Raw genomic sequence first — 12,257 nt, forward strand, 5'->3', positions numbered from 1 at the left:
GATCACACTCTTCTGCATGAGTCCTGGAGCTACTTCAGCCTCTAGTTTTTTCTAGATTCCTTTTCAGGGATCTTGGGATCGTGCCTAGTGCTCCTATGATTATGGGTACGATTTCCACTGGCATATCCCATATCCTTCTTATTTCTATTTTCAGATCTTGATACTTATCCCAATTTTTTCCCTCTCTTTCTCTTTCAACTCTGGTGTCCCATGGTATTGCGACATCAATGAGTGATACTTTCTTCTTCTTATTATTATTATTATTATTAATTATTATTTATTATTATTGCTTTGCTATATTAAAAGTTACAGTTTAATCTGGGGGAAGTGATAATATCGTTTGCTGAAATAATTTGAAAAACGAGTATGTTCTTTTAGAGTGAACATCTCCCACAGAAATAGAACAAAATCTTTCCAGACTTCTGTAAATGTTGTTGTTAAATGTTATTAAGAGGAATGGAAAATTACTCCTCAAAGTTTTACATTTTTGTATCTTGTTTTCAAAGTTCTTTCCCCTTTGATCATTTGCCTGACTTTTTCAACCTTTTTTTCGAAATAAATTTTTTCTTTTTCTTATTTCTTTTTTTCTTCATTTTCCCTCTTTCATGCATATCCTTCCGGTTAATTGGTCTCTGTGCGTTTTTTTTTTTTTTTTTGCATTTCCTCCACGTCTTATGTTTCATTTAATAGAAATTACAAAAGAATTGCATTCTTGGGAGAACCTAATAAATGTCATTCTTATATATATATATATATATATATATATATATATATATATATATATATATATATATATATATATATATATTATATATATATATATATATATATATATATATATAGTATTATATATAATTATATATATATCTTCTTTTTCTTCTTTATCTTCAGCTTTTCCCCATTAATATATGCGACCACGTTTTCTCTCCCACGTGTCCTGTTAACTCGGTCTCTCCATCTCATTTTTGGTCTAACTCTCACCTTGTCCCCGGGTACTCTCATGTACACACACACACACACACACAGCACACACACACACAAATATACTATTTATATATATATATATATATATATATATTATATATATATTGATATAATATATATATATATATATAAATAAATTATATTATATAATCACTTGATGAAGGCACCTGGCACAGTAAAATTTTGATTGCTGTTCTGCGCCTCTGGACGAGACGCGAATAGTTGAAACCCCCTTTTTTGTAAATATTTATTAATTAATATGTCATTGATACTATTGAACGATGCTGCGCATATCTACACTTCAGAAGACAAAGATATGACATTCATACATTTTTTTTTATGTAACAAACGTAGAAAAATTAACTGAGAAGACGGTGAATAAAAATTATCTCTCTCTCTCTCTCTCTCTCTCTCTCTCTCTCTCTCTCTCTCCTCTCTCTCTCTCTCTCATACGTCACGGCCGGCATATTCAGAATTCGTATATTTTCTCTTATTTTAAGAGTAGAAGGAGAAACAATGCGGAAGAATCTTCTCTCTGAATACGGTATGAGATGGAAGGGATTCTGTTTCTTTTATTCATAAATGTGACTTAGTACATTCTGAACATTTTTGCTCTGCTCACAGAGAGAGAGAGAGAGAGAGAGAGAGAGAGAGAGATGACGAGAGGAGAAGAGAGAGAGAGAGAGAGAGAGAGAGAGAGAGAGAGAGAGAGTAGTTCTCAGTCAGGAAAGTGTCAGTTGGTTTTATATATTTCTTGTAATATTTCATGTTATGATTTACTGAGAGTGAGAGAAAGAAAGAGAGATAGAAAGCTCTGAGTCACATGGAGGCTATCAAAACAAATTTTTGTTTTTAATTGTAAGGGGGTCTAATGCTAGACAGAAAAAGGGGTGGCGGGCGGAAGTGTCCTTTTGATAGTATTTATTCCTTGTACTGTTTCGTGTTAGCTTTCATTTTCTATCTGTCTTATGTTTTAGCATGTTCTCAATGATTTTCTGTTATTTAAAAAAAAATTAAGAATGTTTACATCACTTCACGGGAAGGGAAACGGATATCGAAGAGAAATTCAATTGTCATATATAAGAAGTGTGTTGATAATTTTCATCATTAAAAGTCCATTTTTGTAGTTCATTCTAGGAAAATATTTACCGTTTTCAGTGAAAAGAATTTCAGTGAAAAGAAAACGCTTCGGTGAAATGTTTCAGTCAAAAATGTTCCTGTGAAAAGTTAGAGTTTCAGTGAAGATGTACTGTGAAAAGAAAGGGTTTTATTTTTGAAAAATCTGGAGTGTCACGTAAAGGAAACTTCTAAAGAAATGAAAGAGTTGCAGTGAATAGGAATAGTTTTAGTAAAAAACAATGTCACGAAACAATTTCATCGAAACGAAATGTTTCATTTAAAAGAACGAGTTTCAGTGGAAAGAAAGTTTTAGTGAAACGAACGAGTTGCCGTGAAATGAAAGACTCAGTGAAGGTAAGAGTTTCAGTGAAAAGAAAGTTTCAATGACAAGAAAGTCTCAGCGAAAAGAAAGAGTCTCAGGGAAAAGAAAGTTTCAGCGAAAAGAAAGTTCCAGTGAACAGAGTTTCAGTGAAAAGAGAGTTTGAGTGAAAAGAAAGTTTCAGGGAGAAGAAAGTTTCAGTGAAAAGAAAGTTTCAGGGAAAAGAAAGTTTCAGTGAAAAGAAAGTTTCAATGAAAAGAAAAAAGTTTCAGCAAAAAGAAAGAGTTTCAGGGAGAAGAAAGTTTCAGTGAAAAGAAAGTTTCAATGAAAAGAAAGTTTCAATGAAAAGAAAGTTTCAGCGAAAAGAAATTTCCAGTGAAAAGAAAGTTTCAGCAAAAAGAAAGTTTTAATGAAAAAAAGTGTTGGTTACAAATATTATGTATAAGCAATACTTCTCTCATTTAAAATTCCAATTTAGATCAAATTAATATGTACAATAACATTCATCTATTCATTTTTTCGTTAACTAATTCCTACATAGTTATCTAGACGTCTAGGTTTATTTCGTTCCATAAAAAAAATAGCTGTAATGCAGAGGTCTTTTATTCGGGCGAAACGCATTACTGGAAGTAATTACTCTCGAGATTAATCCTGAAATTAAGGGTACCATGGTCCTGGTCTTAGTTTTATACTATATATATATATATATATATATATATATATAGTATATATATATAATATATATATATTACACACACACATATATGCACATATATATATATATATATATATATATATATATATATATATATATATATGTATATAGTATATATGAGCATATATATATATATATATATATAGTGTGTGTGTGTGTTGTGTGTGTGTGTTTTTTGTATACATACATATACAGAACCTCGCTATTAGGAATATAATATATATATATATATATATAATATGTGTGTATATATATATAATATAATATTTATTATATATATATATATATATATATATATAATTATATATATTTATAAATATATATATAAAAGTCAGTATATATACATGTAGTGTTATACATGTGTATTCTACAATACTTATGCATAAGAACCTCGCCCTCAGGAATCTTAAGAGAACACGATCATATCGAGACTGAAACTGAAACGGTTTGTTTCATCTAGTTAGATGTGATGAATTCTGTACCAACGCAGGAGAGAATGGAAGAAGAAGAAGAGAATGGAGAATGGTTAGACAGGTGCAGAATACCTGCAGCTTCGAGCTGCAGGAAAAAAGAAACATTTCTGGTGACACAAACAAAGGGAGTAACGACGAATATTGTCTGGCTCCAATTCCAATACAGGTAAACTGCCACCTTTGATTTCATTGTTAAAGATTTCGCGTCTTTTGTTCGATTCGGGATTGAGGGAGGGAAGGCATTTTAATGTCGCCCTTAGGGAGAGGAGGTTTAGGAGGCAGGATCCTCTCACGTGGAAAGTAGAAGACTATTGGGAGGAGAGAAGGTGGAGAGGGAACGGCAAAGGAATGTTGTAGCGTTGAATTTTGAGATAAAACTATCATTGCAGAAAAACTCCTTTGCATATATATCTATGGGTGTATATATATATATATATATTATATATATATATATATATATATATATATATATATATATATACATACGTACGTACGTACATATAATGGAATTTAGATGCAATGATTCACACCATAGTTTTGTCCCAACATTCAACGCTACAATACTCCTTTGCCGTTCCCTCTCCACCTTAGTCTTCTACTTTCCACGTGAGAGGATCCTGGCTTCTAAACCTCCTCTCCCTAAGGGCGACATTAAAATGCCTTCCCTCCCTCAAACCCGAACGAACAAAAGACGCGAAATCTTTAACAATGAAATCAAAGGTGACAGTTTACCTGTATAGCCATTGGAGCCAGACAATATTCGTCGTTACTCCCTTTGTTTCTGTCACCAGAAATGTTTCTTTTTTCCTGCAACTCGAAGCTGCAGGTATTCTGTACCTGTATAACCATTCCCTTCTTCTTCTCTCCTGCTTTGGTACAGAATTCATCACATCTGACTAGGTGAAGCGAACCGTTTCAGTTTCAGTCTCGAAGTGATCGTGTTCTCATTAGATTCCTAAGTGCTAGGTTTTTTTATATGTATGTATATATACATACACACACACACACACACCACACACATATATAATATATATATATATATATATATATATATATATATATATATATATATATATGTGTGTGTATATATATATATAGTATATATATATATATATATATATATATATATATATATATTATATGTTTCAGTCTCGAAGTGATCGTGTTCTCTCTAGATTCCTAAGTGCTAGGGTTTTTTATATGCATATATATATATATATATATATATATATATATATATATATGTATATATATAGAAATAATAGATATATAGAAATATAGATATATATATATATACATTTATATATATATATATATATATATATATATATATATATATGTTATAGATATATAGAAATAATAATCATATATATATATATATATAATATATATATATATATATATATATATATATATATATATATATATGAACAAAACAAGCACCCTCCAAAAGCACGAACCCTCAAGAGTAGGAGGAGAAGGAGGCTAAGAAGGAGAAGGAGAAAAGACGAACAACAAAACAAAGCAAAAAAAATTGCAAGAAAACGTTTTTGAGAAAAGGTTTCTTCTTCTTCTTGTTCTCGTAGCTAATGGATTCCTCTGTCGACACAAAGAAGAGCTGAGCAGCCCTGACACCTCCCAAAGATTCGGCTTTGATTCTGAGTGAGAGTTCTTGTGCTTCATTACTTCATTACTTCTCCTCTCTGTGTGATGATGGCGATGATGGTGAATGAGAGATGAGGAGAGGGAGAAGAGAGAGAGAGAGAGAGAGAGAGAGGACAAAAAAAATGGTGAATTGAAGAGCGAGAGAAAGAACTTTTATAAGATCAGTATCTTGAAATTTCAAGTCTCTCTCTCTCACTCTCTCTCTCTCTCTCTCTCTCTGTATCTATATATATAGATATATATATATATATATATATATATATATATATATATATATATATGTGTGTGTATGTATATATATATATTACAATATATGTTTACATAAGTAGATATATATATATTATATATATATATATATATATATATATATATATATATATATATATATATATATATAACTTTTGTCAAATCCACACTTAACTTTTCTGCCTAAGAACCCCGTAGGGTAGTATTGCCGTCAGTGCATCTCCAGTTTTGCACTGTAGGCCTTCTAATTATGGTTCTTTGCAGCATTCTAGCTGAGACTCCATCTATTCCTTTGACGGTTTCTCCGTTCATATTCATGGCTAGAGAATATGATAATGATAATATATAGTAGTTAATTACAAACTGAAATTATTATTCATTTAGAGTATCAGGATCATGATGATTATAAGATTATACCTTAGATTAATTTCATAATGAAATTAATTTTCATGGTGAGTGTTAGAATCATGATGATAATGCTAATAATATTTTGTAGTAACTTAATTACACAATAAATTAATGTTTATAGTGAGTATCAGAATCGTGATGATAATAAGAGTATACCGTAGATTAATTAGGCTACATAATGAAATTTATATTCTGTGTGTTTCAAAAAACATGATAATCTTATATCGCAGTTTAATTACATAATGAAATTGATATAGTGAGTATCAGGAAATTATAACGACAATAAAATTAGTATTCGTTGTATTAGAATAATTATAATGACAACGTGGTTATACCGTTTATGATCATGGAGGTTGTACTGGCGTCAATTATCATGACCATAAAAATAATGATAATTACAACGTTATTGCAATAACAGCAGTCACGTGACTGGGCTATAATAACGCCAGGTGTCGGACATTGCTTCAACCCCGAAAGCATTTCCTGCAGCGGTTAATAACACTCGAGGAATCTCGCATCAAAGGCATTGTTGCCTGCGTGCCTACGTCATAGGGGGGAGGGGGAGGGGGAAGGAGAAGGAAGAGGGAGGAGGAGGAGGAGGGGGAGGGAGAAGGAGAGCTCCAGTGCTAATTACATCAAGGGGAGGCATTAGACGTTTACGGAATGACCCTATAGTATGCAGGCTGTTCTTCACAAATGATAACTTGCCTATAATTCACGTGGATTGTTATATATTTATTTAATAATTTGTTCATTCATGTTCTCTAATAACTGATCTCTTCTACCTGCGTTTCATATTTCTTTCCGTTGCTTATTACAAATGAACACCATATTCTTTGTATAAGCTTTTATAGAGCCTTTGATAATGACCCTTTGCGGTCATGCCTCACAGTACCAGAGCATAAATGGCTAATTCTTTGTTCTGTAATGACCTTTAATATATATTGATATTATTTCAAAACCATATATTTAATGATATATTTCCAAAATAGCAACCTTACTGCTATGTAAGAGTGAGCAGGGATACCATCTGCTTTCCTATTTTCTTATATCGAATTTGAAGCTCGATTCCTCTAACTTATTCAGAATCAATGTTGGTAACACTGAGCACTCGAAGTCTGTAGGTGCCATTTTCCACAAGACCAGAAATAAGTAGAATTTTCCCCTTCCTCTTCCATAAAAGAGATGAAAGGGGTTTGGGTCTCCACTGGCTATCGATTTCTAGTAATAGGTTACCAGAAAATAGTTCCCACTCTAGCATTGATCAAAGGAAAATGCGGCTATCTTGTGGGCCCAAGTGGCGCTTTTCAAGATATTTCTATCGAAGGAGATTCTGTATCCTGCGAAATTATTTCTTGGGAACATTTATTCCTTGGTGTTAGTTATTTAACAGCAGGCTGCTTTACAGTTATTAATCATTATTTATGGGAAAGAGACCGAGATCGGTGGTCCTGTCAAAAACCATCTTAAAATACTGTAGGAAATTAATGATTTATTTTTCCTGCCTGTGTCGACACATATATTATTTATGGCACAGAGAGAAACCCATCCTAGAATGATACTACAAATTACTGTATATTTTTACCGTCCGTCTCGAGACATATTCTATTTATGGGACGGAGAGAAATTCATCCCAGAACACTATAAGAAATTACTGTTATATTTCTCCCGCCTCTTAAAAAGGAAAATGAGCTAATTGCCCCTCATATTTTCATTATTTAGCAGGAAAATTGCGCTACATTTCAATTACGAAATGCAGTATGAAACATGGCTAACTCAGGTTGCCCTTTGAATCCTAATTATATGAAATTTTTTCGTGTTGTCATTACAGCGTCGCTAATTACACTCTCTCTCTCTCTCTCTCTCTCTCTCTCTCTCTCTCTCTCTCTCTCTCTCTCTCTCTCTCTCTCTCTCTCGTTATTGTTGTTTGATTAAGCTCCAAGATTCTGTTTTGTTATTTTTTTTTCAGATAAATGCTGGAAATAATAAGTCTTAAAACATACACTGGGGATTTTTTATTTATTTGAGGAATGACAGAAAGATCTCTCTCTCTCTCTCTCTCTCTCTCTCTCTCTCTCTCTCTCTCTCTCTCTCTCTAGTAATTTTTATATATACAAGTAATTAAAAATAGAATGATTCGATGATTCAAAGTGGGGTCTAAGTAAAGAACTAAAAAACTAAAAGTCTGGGGATAAGCCTTGAAAAATAAAAGTCTGAAATAAGTCTTTGAAAACTAAAAGGTCTGAAATAAAGCGTGAAAGCTAAAAAGCCTGAAGTAAGCCTTAGTAAATATAAAAACTTGAAATAAGACTTGAAAACTAAAAGCCCTGAAAACTATAAGTCTAACATTAGCGTTGAAAACTAAAAGTCTGAAACAATCATTGAACGCGAAATGTCTTGAAAACTAAAAGTCTGAAATAAGCCTTGAACACCAAAATTCATTCACTAAAAGTCTTAAAAAAACCTTCAAATCTATAAGTCAGAAGTCAGTCTTGAAAACTAAAAGACTGAAAGAGCCTTAAAGACTAAATTCTGCAATAAGCTCTGAGAACTAAAAACTTCGTAAATTAAACTTCTGAAATAAGCCTTGCGAAAAGAAAGTCTGAAATGAGCCTTGAACACCAAAAGCTTTGAGAACAGAAAGTCTGAAATAACCCTGAAAACTAAAAGCATTGAAAGCCAAAAGTCTGATATAATCTTAAAAACTAAAAGCCTCGAACACTAAAATACTGCAAAACTAAAAGTCTGAAATAAGCCTTGATAACTAAGAGTCTGAAATACTCCTATGCCTCGAAAACTAAAATTGTCGAAGCCGTGTAAACTACAAGTCTTAAATCAACCTTGTAAACTAAAAAGGCTGAAATAGACCCGCTCTGATGAACCCGATAACGAGTTCTGTCGACTTCTCGTCTGAGCTCATGTTTACAAATGGGGAATGTGAGGCCGAGTCAGCCTCCTAGATATTAAATTTTCGCGAAGCTGGTGATTTTAATTTCGCGAGGTTTGCGAATTCTGCGATGTGTAATGTCTGTAATGTCTTTGTAATAATTAACTTGGAGATTATCCAGTTAAGTTTGCAATTATGGAATGAGGGGGAGGGGAGGTATTACGAGAGATTACCTGAGTTCATTAAGGCTATCTGATGGGCATTTCAGAGATTACCTGATCTCATGAAGATTAGTATTTCGGAGATTATCTAAGCTCATGAAGGTGTATAGCTTGGGAGATATTTCATAGATTACCTGAGTTCATTAAGGCTATCTGATGGGCATTTCAGAGATTACCTGACCTCATGAAGATTAGTATTTCGGAGATTATCTAAGCTCATAAAGGTGTATAGCTTGGGAGATATTTCAGAGATTACCTGAGCTCATTAAGGGAGGTAATTTGGGAGGTTTTCCAGAGATTACCTGAACTCATTAAGGGGTTCAGAGATTGCATGAGATTATTAAGGGAAATAATTTGGGTAATTTCAGAGATTACCTGAGCTCATTAAAGAAGGTTAATTTATGAAGTATTTAACAGATTACCCGATCTAATTAAGTATTTTGTTAATTGGGATATATTTCAAGAGATTACCCTGAAGCTCATAAAGGTGTATAGCTTGGGATATATTTCAGAGATTACCTGAGCTCATTAAGGGAGGTAATTTGGAAGGGGTTTCAGAGGTTACCTGAATTCATTAAGGGGAGCAATTTGGCAGGTACTTCAAAGATTCCCTGAGCTCATTAAGATAGTAATTTGGAAGGTTTTTCAGAGATTACCAGGTCTCATCAAGAGGATGCATGGAGATTAATTAATGGCGAAGTAATTTGGGTAATTTCAGAGATTACTTGAGCTCATTAAAGAAGGTAATTTGATAGGTATTTCCGAGGTTACCTGATCTCATGAAGAGGGTTAATTTATGAAGTATTTAGCAGATTACCTGATCTAATTAAGATGTTAATTTGGGATATATTTCAGAGATTACCTGATCTCATTAAGACGGTAATTAGTCTGGATTTTAGAGACTGATAATTAGACGGATTTCTAAGATGTTTATCTTCCTTTTTAAGAAACAACAAGAAAAAGATTAATTTCATTTCAGTATCACTTGGAATTTTCAAGAACTTTGGAATTAGCTGGGAATGGGATGCCTTGTAAGTAGATTAGCTGATTCTTTATAAGGTAAAGAGTATTTTGAAGATGCTGGCCAAAAATTTAATTCATGGTAAAGGACTCGTGTTGTCGTGCCTCGCTAATTGTAGCAGGAAGCAAAGAAATATAGGTGAATAGGTCGGCAACTGGAGATTATCTGTAGTTTTTATATGATTTAGGAAATTAGGTTATCTTAGAATAATTGATTATTGTTTTTTCATCGTTTTTAAAGTACGGGTATGTATATATTTATGTATATATGTATATATATATATAATATATATACCTCTATATATAGTATATTTATGTGTATGTATTTCATACATATATACATATATTCATACATGTATACATACACAGACATATTCATAACCATCCTTTTTCATGGTCCATAATATTGTTAATGCAATCCACATTTATAACCAGAATGTTAATCGCTTTCTTTTGTCCTTCCACAGGGAACTTGAGTCCAAGGACAAGTGACGTCATCAGACTATAAGGTATTGAAACCTATAATTTGAGTGTTAACTTTTTTCCATTTATTTTGATTGAAAAATCCTGTTTATTGCTGGCGTTTATTCCTTAGACTAATAAAACATTGCCTCAATTTTAATTTAGAGTCTCTCTCTCTCTCTCTCTCTCTCTCTCTCTCTCTCTCTCTCTTGTAATATGTTGACTTAATGATATAACGAATTTAAGAAGCGAACGCGTAATCGGGATGCCTCTATGAGGAATTATTATCAATATTTTCTTTAATGTAGCTTACGCAAGTCGATATATATATATATATATATAATATATATATATATATATATATATATATATATATATATGTATATATATGTATATATTATATATATATATATATACATATATATATATATATATATATATATATATATATATATATATATATACTATATATAGATACAGAAATATATCTTGAAGAGCGCCAGGAACAACCAATATCTCACCTTCCTGTACCTCCATTGGTGGGGGAAATCGTGCCACTATCGGACATCGATTACCAGTAATGGTGTCACTATAATTACCTCTCACTCTGCAGTTTTGATCTATAGGGCCTCGCCATGAAATATCGAGGAATGAGTGTCGCGAGAATTAATATATCCTTCATTTATTTGTAAGAAATTGCGGTCAGTACGAAAAAATACTGGCAATACAGCGTTAATTTATTTAAGTTTTTTGGTAAATAATTCGTATTCAATTCTTTAATTGACGAAAGGTTAAAACCCTTTTGATATTTTGCGGGGGGGGGGGGGGCGTTTTATTACGTAGGGAGGTAAGCCTAAAAGGACCACTTTGTTGTTCCTTACTGTTTTGTTCTTTGTTGGGGGTGGGGGTTGGGGGGGAGGTTGGGGGGGGGGGGGGGGGGGGGGGGGGGGGGGGGGGTGGGGGGGGGGGGGGGGGGGGGGTGGGGTTTGGTGTTTGGGGGGGAAGGGGGGGGGGGGGGGGGGTGGGGGGGGGGGGGGGGGGGGGGGGGGGGGGGGGGGGTGGGGGGGTGGGGGGGGGGGGGGGGGGGGGGGGGTGGGGGGGGGGGGTGGTGGTGTGGGGGGGGGGGGGGGGGGGGGGGGGGGGGGGGGGGGGGGGGGGGGGGGGTTGGGGGGGGGGGGGTAGTTTAGAAAAGCGCTTTGATTTGAAAAAAAAACGGCTACCAAAAGGTTCCGATAAAATTGTCTCGCGTAGAGTTAAAGATATAGGAATTTTATGATAGGATATTTATTATTTTTCTGTTAGAATGAAACTGATAAAATAATGCGCATGTAAATATTTATAACAAAATATATCATATTTATTTTAATTTTCGTTGGTGAAACAACGCTCTATTTGACCATAGATTTTAGGACACCCCGAGTAAGCTTAAGGTCGGATCACGCCTCCTTCATTATTAGATTTTATACTTGGAAAAGTGCATATTTTTTTATGTTAAATTCAGTATTTAACAAGAATAAATTATTTATATTAAATTTTGTATTTGAAAAGAGTAAATTCATTCTATACAGTTTGTTTTATTTGACAAGAAACAATTCTTCATATCAAGTTCTGTATTTGACAGGAGTAAATTCTTTATATTGAATTCTGTTATTGACAAGAGTAAAATGTTTTATTATATTCTGCATCTGACGAGATCAAAGTCTTTATATTAAATTCTGTACTTGGCAAGACTAGTGCA

The 12,257-nt window shown here is 33.5% G+C and overlaps 1 protein-coding gene across 2 annotated transcripts in view; it reads left to right on the forward strand.

Moving 5' to 3' along the window:
- Positions 1 to 12,257, forward strand: part of LOC135198430 (CCN family member 2-like) — a 249,211-nt gene that overhangs the window by 57,731 nt on the left and 179,223 nt on the right. For both annotated transcript variants that reach the window (XM_064225961.1, XM_064225962.1), the window contains exon 2: positions 10,525 to 10,566. The gene's annotated coding sequence lies outside the window, so the exon portion shown is untranslated. The remainder of the gene's footprint in view (positions 1 to 10,524; positions 10,567 to 12,257) is intronic.

The sequence above is a fragment of the Macrobrachium nipponense genome, chromosome 22 (genome assembly GCF_015104395.2).
Source record: "Macrobrachium nipponense isolate FS-2020 chromosome 22, ASM1510439v2, whole genome shotgun sequence".
In the NCBI taxonomy this organism is placed as follows: Eukaryota; Metazoa; Arthropoda; class Malacostraca; order Decapoda; family Palaemonidae; genus Macrobrachium; species Macrobrachium nipponense.